The sequence below is a fragment of the Palaemon carinicauda genome, chromosome 11 (genome assembly GCF_036898095.1).
Source record: "Palaemon carinicauda isolate YSFRI2023 chromosome 11, ASM3689809v2, whole genome shotgun sequence".
Taxonomy (NCBI): Eukaryota; Metazoa; Arthropoda; class Malacostraca; order Decapoda; family Palaemonidae; genus Palaemon; species Palaemon carinicauda.
The window spans coordinates 115,926,074-115,938,180 of NC_090735.1; positions in this window are offsets into that span (position 1 = coordinate 115,926,074).

Here is a 12,107-nt window from a genome sequence, read left to right on the forward strand (position 1 = left end):
CGCAGCAGAGAGCACAAGCAGCATGATCAATCTGCTGTATAAATTCAGTCATTTCTCCTTGATGACTGAAATAATCACACATGAAACTTGAATTTTTTTTCATAGTACAATAGTCATCGTGACAATTAATTAGAAAGACTATTACGTATGGTGACTAAAAGACTCACTGGACCAAGAGGGACCATACTTAGGTAGCGTAATAAAAATCTCGAGGAATTATAAACGGGACCATACTCGGGTAGCCAATCTGACCTGATGAGGGGAATTACTTGATCGTGAGATATGGCATGCAAAATCGTATTTGTGCGGATCGGCACATATCATAGGAAAGGAAACGTAGTGAGATAGATAGATAGATAGGTAGATAGATATACAGTATGATAATTTAAATCATAAAAAATTAAAAGAAACTATGCACAATACACACTCTCTCTCTCTCTCTCTCTCTCTCTCTCTCTCTGCATTTTTAGGATTTTTTCTTTGCTCCTTCGAATCAAATGCTGTGCCATAGACAAGCACTCCGCGTGCCAAGTGTGGCACGCGTGCCATAGGTTGCCGAGCCCTGCTGTACTGGATATTGTACTACATCAAAATTTTACTTCATATAAATACTGTAATTCTCAATCTATTGAACTTAACACTAATATATCACATGTAATTACAAACAATCACTAACACTATGATCCATAACAGATTCACCAGAACCCCACAATATTTAGGAATTGATATTACACTAGCATATAGCACATATGAAAGAAAAAAAAATTAAACTATAAGAGAGATTACCCAAGTGCCATATGTGCATGAGATCATGATGGGGGGGTAGATGGACATGGTTTGGGCATGCTCTTCGCACTCCTGAAGAGAAATTAGTTCACGAAACGTTCAGCTGGGCTCCACAAGCCACTAAAAGAGCTGGAAGACCCAGGCCTACATGGCTGAGGACCACAAAGCGCGGAGTAGGAGATGATGGATGGAGAAGTATTGAATTGAAAGCTCAAGATAGAGACAACTGGTGAAATCTAACTGAGGCCCTTTGAATTAAAAGGCATAGGAGATCATGATGATACCACATATGAATCAATCACAAAAATGTTATTTTGATTATAAAATAAATTTTTGAATATACTTACCCGGTGAATATATAGCTGCAACTCTGTTGCTCGACAGACAACTCTACGGAAAAACTCGCCAGCGATCGCTACACAGGTTGCGGGTGTGCCCAACAGCGTCATCTGTCGACCAGATACCCAGCTCTCATGTAAACAAAGACTCAATTTTCTCCTCGTCCCACTGCGTCTCTATTGGGGAGGAAGGGAGGGTCATTTAATTTATATTCACCGGGTAAGTATATTCAAAATTTTATTTTATAATCAAAATAACATTTTTCAATATTTAACTTAGCCGGTGAATATATAGCTGATTCACACCCAGGATGGTGGGTAGAGACCAGTAATATATGTTTACACTTTTATGAGCTAAGAGTTTTTTATTTCATTTTAGAAGTTATCAAAATAACAAAAACAAAATAAATAGGTACCTGGTAAGGAAGTCGACTTGAACAATTACTCTGCCTTTTAAGTACGTCTTCCTTACGGAGCCTCGCGATCCTCTTAGGATGCTGATCGACCCCTAGGATCTGAAGTATCAAGGGTTGCAACCCATACAACAGGACCTCATCAAACCCCTAATCTAGGCGCTCTCAAGAAATGACTTTGACCACCCGCCAAATCAACCAGGATGCGAAAGGCTTCTTAGCCTTCCGGACAACCCATAAAAAAACAACACTTCAAGAGACAGATTAAAAGGATAAGGAATTAGGGAATTGTAGTGGTTGAGCCCTCACCCACTACTGCACTCGCTGATACGAATGGTCCCAGTGTGTAGCAGTTCTTGTAAAGAGACTGAACATCTTTCAAGTAAAATGACGCGAACACTGACTTGCTTCTCCAACAGGTTGCGTCCATTATACTTTGCAGAGATATATTTTGCTTAAAGGCCACGGAAGTTGTTACAGCTCTAACTTCGTGCGTCTTCACCTTAAGCAAAGTTCGGTCTTCCTCACTCAGATGTGAATGAGCTTCTCGTATTAACAATCTGATAAAGGCTGACCAAGCATTCTTTGACATAGGCAAGGATGGTTTCTTAACTGAACACCATAAAGCTTCAGATTGGCCTCGTAAAGGTTTAGTACGCTTTAAATAGAACTTAAGAGCTCTAACAGGGCATAAGACTCTTTCTAGTTCATTGCCTACGATCTCCGATAAGCTGGGGATATCGAAAGATTTAGGCCAAGGCCGAGAAGGCAGCTCATTTTTGGCTAGAAAACCAAGTTGCAGCGAACAAGTGGCTTTTTCTGACGAAAATCCGATGTTCTTGCTGAAGGCATGAATCTCACTGACTCTTTTAGCCGAGGCTAAGCATACCAGGAAAAGAGTCTTAAGAGTGAGATCTTTCAGGGAGGCTGATTGTAACGGCTCCAACCTGTCTGACATGAAGAATCTTAGTACCACGTCTAAATTCCATCCAGGGGTAGCCAAACGACGCTCCTTGGTGGTCTCAAAAGACTTAAGGAGGTCTTGCAGATCTTTATGTTTGGAAAGATCTAAGCCTCTATGCCGGAAGACCGATGCCAACATGCTTCTGTAGCCCTTGATAGTGGGAGCTGAAAGGGATTGTCCTTTTCTCAGGTATAAGAGAAAAACAGCTATTTGAGCTACAGAGGTACTGGTCGAGGATACAGAAACTGACTTGCACCAGTCTCGGAAGACTTCCCACTTCGATTGGTAGACTCTAATGGAAGACGCTCTCCTTGCTCTAGCAATCGCACTGGCTGCTTCCTTCGAAAAGCCTCTAGCTCTCGAGAGTCTTTCGATAGTCTGAAGGCAGTCAGACGAAGAGCGTGGAGGCTTTGGAGTACCTTCTTTACGTGTGGCTGACGTAGAAGGTCTACCCTTAGAGGAAGACTACTGGGAACGTCTACTAACCATCGCAGTATCTCGGTGAACCATTCTCTCGCGGGCCAGAGGGAAGCAACTAACGTCAACCTTGTCCCTTCGTGAGAGGCGAACTTCTGCAGTACCTTGTTGACAATCTTGAACGGTGGGAATGCGTAGAGATCCAGATGTGACCAATCTAGGAGGAAAGCATCTATATGTATTGCTGCTGGGTCCGGGACTGGAGAGCAATAGATTGGAAGCCTCTTGGTCAGCGAGGTTGCAAAGAGATCTATGGATGGTTTACCCTAAGTGGCCCAAAGTCTCTTGCACACATCCTTGTGGAGGGTCCATTCGGTTGGAATTACTTGCCCTTTCCGACTGAGACAATCTGCTATGACGTTCAAGTCGCCTTGGATGAACCTCGTTACTAGGGAGATGTCTTGGCCTTTTGACCAGATGAGCAGGTCCCTTGCGATCTCGTACAACGTCAGTGAGTGGGTACCTCCTTGTTTGGAGATGTACGCCAAGGCCGTGGTGTTGTCTGAGTTAACTTCCACCACTTTGCCTCGAAGGAGAGACTTGAAGCTTTTCAAGGCCAGATGTACTGCCAACAGCTCCTTGCAGTTGATATGCATGCTCCTCTGACTCGCGTTCCATAGTCCTGAGCATTCCCGACCGTCTAGTGTCGCGCCCCAGCCCACGTCCGATGCGTCCGAGAAGAGAACGTGGTTGGGAGTCTGAACAGCCAGGGGAAGACCCTCTCTTAGGTTGATATTGTCCTTCCACCAAGTCAGACAAGACTTTATCTTTTCGGAAACCGGGATCGAGACCGCTTCTAGCGTCTTGTCCTTTTTCCAGTGAAAAGCTAGATGGTATGAAGAGGACGGAGGTGTAGTCTTCCTAGTGACACAAATTGTTCCACGGATGACAGCGTCCCTACCAGACTCATCCACAGCCTGACTGAGCAGCGTTCTTTCTTCAGCATCTTCTGGATGGATAGCAGGGCTTGATCTATTCTGGGGGCTGATCGTCTTGTTGTTCAGCAACGTCCTCATCAGAGGGTTCCTCATCCGAAAACTGATGAGGAAACGGCAACGGAGTGGGCAACGTCTGGCTCGCTGAGTCCGGTCGCACTGGTGCATGCGTGACGGAGCCGGACGCAACATCATGGAACTGCTGCACAGTCTGTGAACTGTCAACAACCATGGGTGCGCGAGGAAGCACAGCGTCAACCCGAGACTGTCTAGACCGTCTGGGTTGTGCAGTCAACACCCTACCGGGTTGCTGAGGTTGACGCACTGCGTCAAAACAAGTCACCTCTGCTGGTTGTTGAACGTCCTGAACGTCAACAACCACCTCCGAGCGTCGCTTAACGACAACGTGTGGCTGGCAACCCACACTGGGTCGCATCGGTGGAGGAACCACCTCAACTGGCATACGCGAGTAGGTTACCTCAGCGTCAACAGGGCGCACAACCCACCGGTTGGAAGGTTGTTGGCCAGAAGGTTCGGTAGCAACCTTCTCCGCATTAAAGTCCTCTATCAAGAACGCAAGCTTGGACTGCATGTCTTGCAGCAAAGCCCATTTAGGGTCTACGGGAGCAGGTGCGGCCACAGACGGGGTTAGCGACTGAGGCGGTACCGCATTCCATCCCTGAAAGCCTTGTTTATGCATGACATCTTGGAGCGTCTCCTGGCCAGGCGCCAGGGAGAGTCTACGAGATTTGAGAAGTCTATCTGGGCAGAGGCAGGAACTCCCAAGCCGAGAACTTCTCTCGTGTCATATCAGACTCTCGCTCTATAAGCCAGTTTAAAAGAAGGGAAAGCAAAGGCTGTATCCCCCAAACTCCTCCTGGTGAAAAACCAGTCGCCTAGAAACGTAAAGCTCTCTAGGAGAGCGAGAGAGCACTAGCTTAAAAACAACGGCTTCGAAGTAGCTAGGCCTAGTGTAAGCTCTGACGTTTAGGCGAACGAGGAGCAGCAGTTACAAAAAGATCCGGACAAAGATCCTTAAAAAAATCATCATGATTTAATTAAAGTCCATAGGGGGCTAAGCAGCTTTAGGCTCCTCTCCATCTGACAGAGTCCTCAAGGGAATATCAGTAGGAGGGGGAACAGCAACTTCCTCATCTACAGGAACCTTGTCCGATAAAAGCTGAGTCTCAAGCAAGGGAGAGACCTACCGTGGTGGCAATGCTTTACAAGCAGAGTCCACACTCACTGGTGCATTAGTAGCGGACCAGAACGCAATGTCATGTAACTGCTTGACAGTCTGTGAACTGTCAACAACTGAACTGTCAACCACAACAGGTGCATGAGGACGCACAGCGTCCACTCGAGACTGCTTTGACTGCCTAGACTGAGCAGTCAAAACAACTCTAGAATGCGGAGGTTGACGCACAGCGTCAAAACAAGTCAACTCCGATTGTTAGTGAACGTCTTGAACGTCAACAGGAGCATCAGCAAGTGGCCTAACGTCCAAATGCGGCTGAAAAACCACACGAGACCGCATCGAGTCTGGTTCTAAACAACCTGACTGACGTGACTTAGCTACGCCAACGTCAACAGTAAGCACAAAGGAACGTTAGGTTGGCTGAAAGCCAGGATATCGATGAGATAAACGGCTAGACTCAACGGACTAATCGGCAGAATAGTCTTCCATAAGGGAGGCAAGCATATACTGCATGTCTTGCCATACAACCCATTAAGGATCAACGGAAATGGTTGTGGTAAGAGACGAGGGTAACGTCTGTGACCGCAACACTTTGCCAACAAAAAAAGACTCTCGAAGTCTGTGTTACGCTTTTGTTAGGCGGAGAGCAGTTATCCGATGACTGCATAGGGTCAGAGCTGTCCTAATGGCTGTAACCAGGACGCTGGACCTGTCCTGAAAGGACTGACTTTCACTTAAGGGCTTCGAAACCTTGTGACAGGTTTCTTATGCGAAAAGCCTTCGGATGATGAGGAGAAACAACGTCTCTCTCGTCTTATGGCAGGGGAGATCTTGGTAAGATACACCCGATACCATAGAGGAAAAACGTCTGTTCGTTGATCAAGGCCTCTCGAACCCATAAGTCGTTTGACATTACTTCTCCCCTGGGCTTGGGAGCATGCAAGAGGTCCCGGACTAGGTGAACGACAGGCACGAACAGACGAACCCTCGGACGCAACACTGTAACACTTTGCGCATATCACTTTATCACTTCGATTTTCTGTTTTGCACTTATTTCACTGAAATCGAAACTTTTACTGATTTCTACCTGAAACACGCAATTCTACCCTTCATTAAAAGGTAGTAATTGCGAAATCAGTCGTATAATGCAAGCTCATTAATACCAGCAAAAAAACAGAAAACATATTTTAAGATAAAAAAATCAGTGGCTGGGAAAGAGACTAAACACTAGTTCCTATAAACTACGTTTTCAATCTCTCACCGCACATAGCCTGGGGACGAGAATAAAAAACTAAAAACGTTTTATCCTTCCTCCCCGTACAGAGACTAGGGACGAGAGTAACTCGAGAACAACGTTACCCGCTTGAACGGAACGTTTTCTCTCTCTCTCTCCCTCCGTCTCTATCTCTCTCTCTCTTTCTCTCTTGATTTCGCACCTAAGAGAAGAGCCCAATTATATTTCGTCAAAAAAACATGTTATTTGACTAAAGGAAAAAACTGAAAGGTTTTTCAATTAAAAAGTTCCTTTAAAATAGAATTTAAAACATTTAAGCTAAGAAAGAATGAACAAAACGTCAGAATCGATTTACTCTTACTGCAAAGTGAAACCGTGATACACTCTCTCTCTATCGTAACGATAGAGCGCATGTTGAACGTCCTGAACGTCAACAACTGCGTAGCATAAATAAACTAAACGTTAGTTCATCTTTGAAAACAGTACGAAGACTATCAAAGAAATTCTTTCATAAAATATTACATTTAAAAAGTTTTAAATCCTTAGCTCTTTAAAAGCTAATTACGATATAAAGGGCTCAACGTTGATTAACTTCGGTTTCCAAGTTAGGACCGCCTACTCTCAGGAAAGGTCGCATATAAACAAAACATTAAAATTTATTTTTATATGTTTATAATAAATGGAAAGTTAATCGAAGAGGCCTAATAAAGGCGGAGAGATATAAAATATATAGAGGAAAATCTATAAATAATTTATAACGTGATAAGATAATTACTAAAAGCCTAAACACACTTCCGTCTAAGGGAAGGGTCGGCCATTTAAAAGTGAAAGAAAGTCCATACTCTCTTTGTCACCATAATTAAATCTATCCAAAACGAGTTCAAGATTTAAGATGAAGATAAAACACCTGCATTGCGAAAGCTCAAAACTAGAATATAGTACTTCACCAATTAGATGTGAAAAACTCCAGTTTAGCAACAGCGAGTAAAGTACGTCTTGTCGACACCTCGACAGAGAGAAAATTGAGTCTTTGTTTACATGAGAGCTGGGTATCTGGTCGACAGATGGCGCTGTTGGGCACACCCGCAACCTGTGTAGCGATCGCTGGCGAGTTTTTCCGTAGAGTTGTCTGTCGAGCAACAGAGTTGCAGCTATATATTCACCGGCTAAGTTAAATATTGAAAAAAGAAAGACACATCAAAATGCTTTTCACTCCATGTGGGAATCCTTATTACACTGTCAAATACACTACTCAATAATTCAGTTAAAACTTGCCATTACACTAATGACATGTTGTGCAAGTGTCAAGTGAATCACTTGTGTATCCTCTTTATGCATTAACACCCAGCAGAATTACTGCACACTGCATTAATATGGATACCATTTAAGAAGAAGCTATGAAAGTCTCTATGTATTTCATCAATTTGATTCTAATTTTCCCTCTTGATTGACACAAATTCACCACAATCACGAGAAATGTTCTGATGTATTCTGATAATAATAAAAGGTCCAAAGTCCACCTTCCTTTTTCTTCACCAGCTTCCCAAATACCATGTATACTTTTGGCAGCTGGCATAACTGTTTGGAGTCATCCCCTTGTAATGAGTACTCAGTGCAAGTTTTTGTCTCCCCTTCTAAGGAAAGAGTTTGCCAAGAAGAATTAGAAGGTTAAGAGGATTCCTTCAGAATCTATTTTGGCTATGCAGAAACAGATGTCAATGAGACTACAGCTCATACCTTTCCTCCTGCGAATCTCGACCTGCTGTGTTTCATACAACTTCATCTTGAGATGGACCATTAAAGGAATTTGTAGGTTGCGGGATAGGAGTCCTTATCTCACCATTGGGGTCCTTTTCAGGGAAAGCAGAAGTATCAATTTTCCTTAATGATGGTAGAATTATGCCTTTCCTACAAGTTCAGACGGACGATGACCTGAATTTAAGAATATTGTAGCCTTCTTTGGGCATTGCTAGTGTTTTGTCAGTGGGGAAGCTATTGGAGATTTTGGCTGCTACCAGGACTTCTATGGATAGCCCTGCCATGACAATTCCAACTCCTGCAACACATATGAGAGCGCTGGAGTGTGAGGTATCTGTAGATGTGGCCTTGATAGGTGTTGAAAAATCCACTGAGGCTTCTTTTGTGGGAACATCATTGTTAGTTTCCAAGACCTCAATTGATTGACTGATCGAGTTTTCTGGCATCCTGACATTGAAGATCATTGATGCCAACCTCATGAAGGATGGCAAGAGTAAGAATCATGAGCGCTCTTCCGTTTTTAGTTGCTATTCCTCTGCCTCCCCTACAATTATACTGATGCTACAATTAAGTAGTAGTCCAGAACGACTGGTTGAAGGTGTTTTTGGTGTTTAGAGCAGTCTCTCTACTCGTACAATAGAGAGAAGCCTTATACTGACACAGTCGAGGAAGATATCTCGCCATGCGGTATAGAACCAAGCACACAAACTATCGGTCTAGGGGAATGATGCTGCTTTTCTCCTTCCCCCTTTCTGGACACTTGAAGAACACCTTGGTCTATCTCCCCAGAGATAATTGGGTATTGAATGGAGATGAAGATGAGATGACTACTTATGGGGAGATTTCATAGCATTTGCCATATGAAAGAAATCTTGTACATACCGCTCTATTAGTCTGTCAATCTTGGGAAATCCTGATTTTCTTCCCTTATTAGCATTGGCTTCCTCCATTAATTAAACTGAATTGCTTAACTCTTATCAAAATATCATACCATTTTCCCAATGACAAAGATCTTTAACCTCCCTCTCAGGGGTAAGCCCATCTTGGAAAAATCCTGTTTTTCCTTCCTCTTCAGAGTATACTTCCTTCATTATTGCAACAGAATATTTGACTCTAACTAAATATCATACCATTTGCCCTCTAAAAGAGATCATGAATGTTTCTGTAAGGGATCACCTCATCTTGGAAAATCCTGCTTTTCTCTCCTCTTTAGAGTATGCTCCCTCCATTATTGTAACTGAATTACTTTACTCTCCACATGTTATACTATTCGTCCTATGACAGAGATCTTTTACCTCTCTATGAGAGGTCAGCACATCTTGAAAAATCCTCTTCAGAGTTGACTTATTCCATTATTGGACCTGAGTTACTTAACTTTTTTCCTATGAACGAGATCTTTTTTCTTTCTATCAGGGTCAGCACATCTTGGAAAACCCTGTTTTTCTTTCCTTTTCAGAGTTGGCTTCCTCCACTATTGCAACTGAATTGCTCAACTCTCCAAATATCACGCCACAGGTATTTGCCATGTGACAGAATTCTTTTACCTTTCCATGAAGGGTCAGCCAATCGTAGAAAATCCTGTTTTCTCTCCTCTTTTGAGTGGGTTTCCTTTATTATTGCAAGTGAATTATTCAACTCTCCAAATATAATTCTATTTGCACTATGACAAAGATATTTTACATCTCTATGAGTGGTCAGCTAATCCTGAGAAATCATGTTTTTCTGTTCTCTTCAAAGTTTGCCTCCTATATTGTTGTAGTTGAATTACTCAACCGTATCCAAATATCATACAATTTATCAGATAAAATTTCTTTCACCACTTACAGGATTAGCCCATCTAAGGAAATTCTGTTTCCTGTGTTCTTCAAAGTTGACTTCCTTCATCATTGCAACAGAAATACCAAGCTCTTCAAATAACATCTTATTTGCCCTATGACAGATATTTTACCTCTAGCCCTTAAAGGATCAAAGCTCCCATTGGAGTTGCCTTGGTTAAATCTTGTTTACTTGGCTTTGTACTGGATGAATGATCAGATCTGTTGGTCTGACAATTCACTCCATTGGAGCATGTCAAACAAGATCCTACCACCGCCATTCTCTTGGCAGCAGAGATTCTATATGCAAGAGAAGCCAAATCTGCACCTGTGCAGGTAGATCTGTCAGTTAGTGTTCTGAAGTAGAAGCTCTCATTAGAGATACTCATTGTGGAAAGTATGTCCCTCTCGGCCTCTGAGTCAGCAGCCATGGAGGCTTTAGCCTTGGCTTCTCTCCATGCTATTGTCTGGCTTGACTAGTGGTCGGGAGCAGTTACGTACTTTGCAAAGTCAACGAAGATGTCAACCCTGAAGGCTTTAGAGAAGGACAAGAACCCTGTCCTATCTTCGGGGAAGGTGTTGAAGAGTTGAGATGCAGAAGTCTCTTCCTTCTCAGAACAGGTTGGTCCAGAGGTGGTGTTGGCGTTCCAGAACTTGTCGGTATGAGGTGTCCGGTCTCTTCTGCTGGAGAGTTGTATGTGTTAGGAATAATCCCTTGAGGGGAGGATTATTATAGATTCCTTAGGAGCTTAAAATTATAATGATGTTACGAGTAGTAATAGTACTGTATTCATTTTTACTATCCTCATCAAGTTATTGTGTAATTGCTCTGTTACATAAATGTCAGTTACGTATATAAATTGTGAATTCCGATGAAGCTAATGAGCAGCATGCAAATCTATTGCGTTGTGTTTTATTGACGTAGAAATTTAATGTGAGATAAATCATGCTACGTGGAAGTTTGGAATGTTCTCGAAGAGTAGACTTGGCATTTATAATGAAATTGACATCATTTGCAGTGAGTCTAACTTCCGAAATTGTATTTTATATTAGTTAATACAGATTTCTTTTAGAAGCTGTTTTTATCAAGTAGAATTAATTTTAGTTACTTTCTATAGTACTGTATTATGAAAATGTAAAATTCTATTACAAAGATCTTTAACGAGAAGCATTTTGGAACGAGGTATTCATCACGTGACAATGATAAAACAAATCTAAAGGGGGCATAGAAGATGAATGGTGCCATGAAAGATTGCACAACATCAAAAGAAAGGACATTTTCTCTGTCTTTCCACTGAATACTTTTCTATGAAAGATAAGTTTGCCCTCAGTTCTGGAAATTGAAAATGCTATTTCTGATCTCAATAATTACTGGAAGTTTTTAATCTAGTTCCATATTTACCTTGAATTATTGATGATTGCTCTTGTTGAGTAACCTGTATAATTATGTTTTTGTCACTCATTCTATCATGAAGCCTAATTCTTTTATATACCTTGTTGTTCACATCATATTAAGTATTATTCTGTTGATCAAGACCAATTGTATAATATAGATCAGTGCTCTTGTCTGAGGACAGTACCTAATTTCTTGATCTTTGCGCATATCTCTGTTACCTAATCCCCTCGAATACGGAGGGCTTTCTGTGGTTTTCTGATTGTTTAAACCTCATTATAAAATATTAATGGCCATGTACTCCAGCTTTGCTATTATCTATTGTGTAAAGGACAAGGGTTTGTAAATGTACTGGAACAAATTTGATAGGAAGCTCTGTTTGCTTCAACATATGAACCAGTTTTTAAAATTTCCCCTGGAAATGAAAATGACAATAAACATATGGCAAACAGTTTGACATTTCCATGAAGTGTGGCTGATAATAATACAGGTACACATTAGCTTCCATGTAGCACTCAGATGCAGAATCAGGGCTGGAGCTGCTTTAAAGCATTTCTTTGGTTCCAAGTTCACTAAAAAAACATGGAAGGTTCATTACATTACATTATGATGACCAATGGCATCAGGCAAAATAACATCAAAAGAAATTTCTTTCTATAGAGATCTTTTCCTTGACATCCATTTGTTTATTCCTGTAAGCCTCTCTCAATAGAACTTTCAATCACATCCTAATAACAGCCTGGAAAATTCTATGCTATGCTCTACTTAAATTACTTCAAGATATTACAAAAAATACA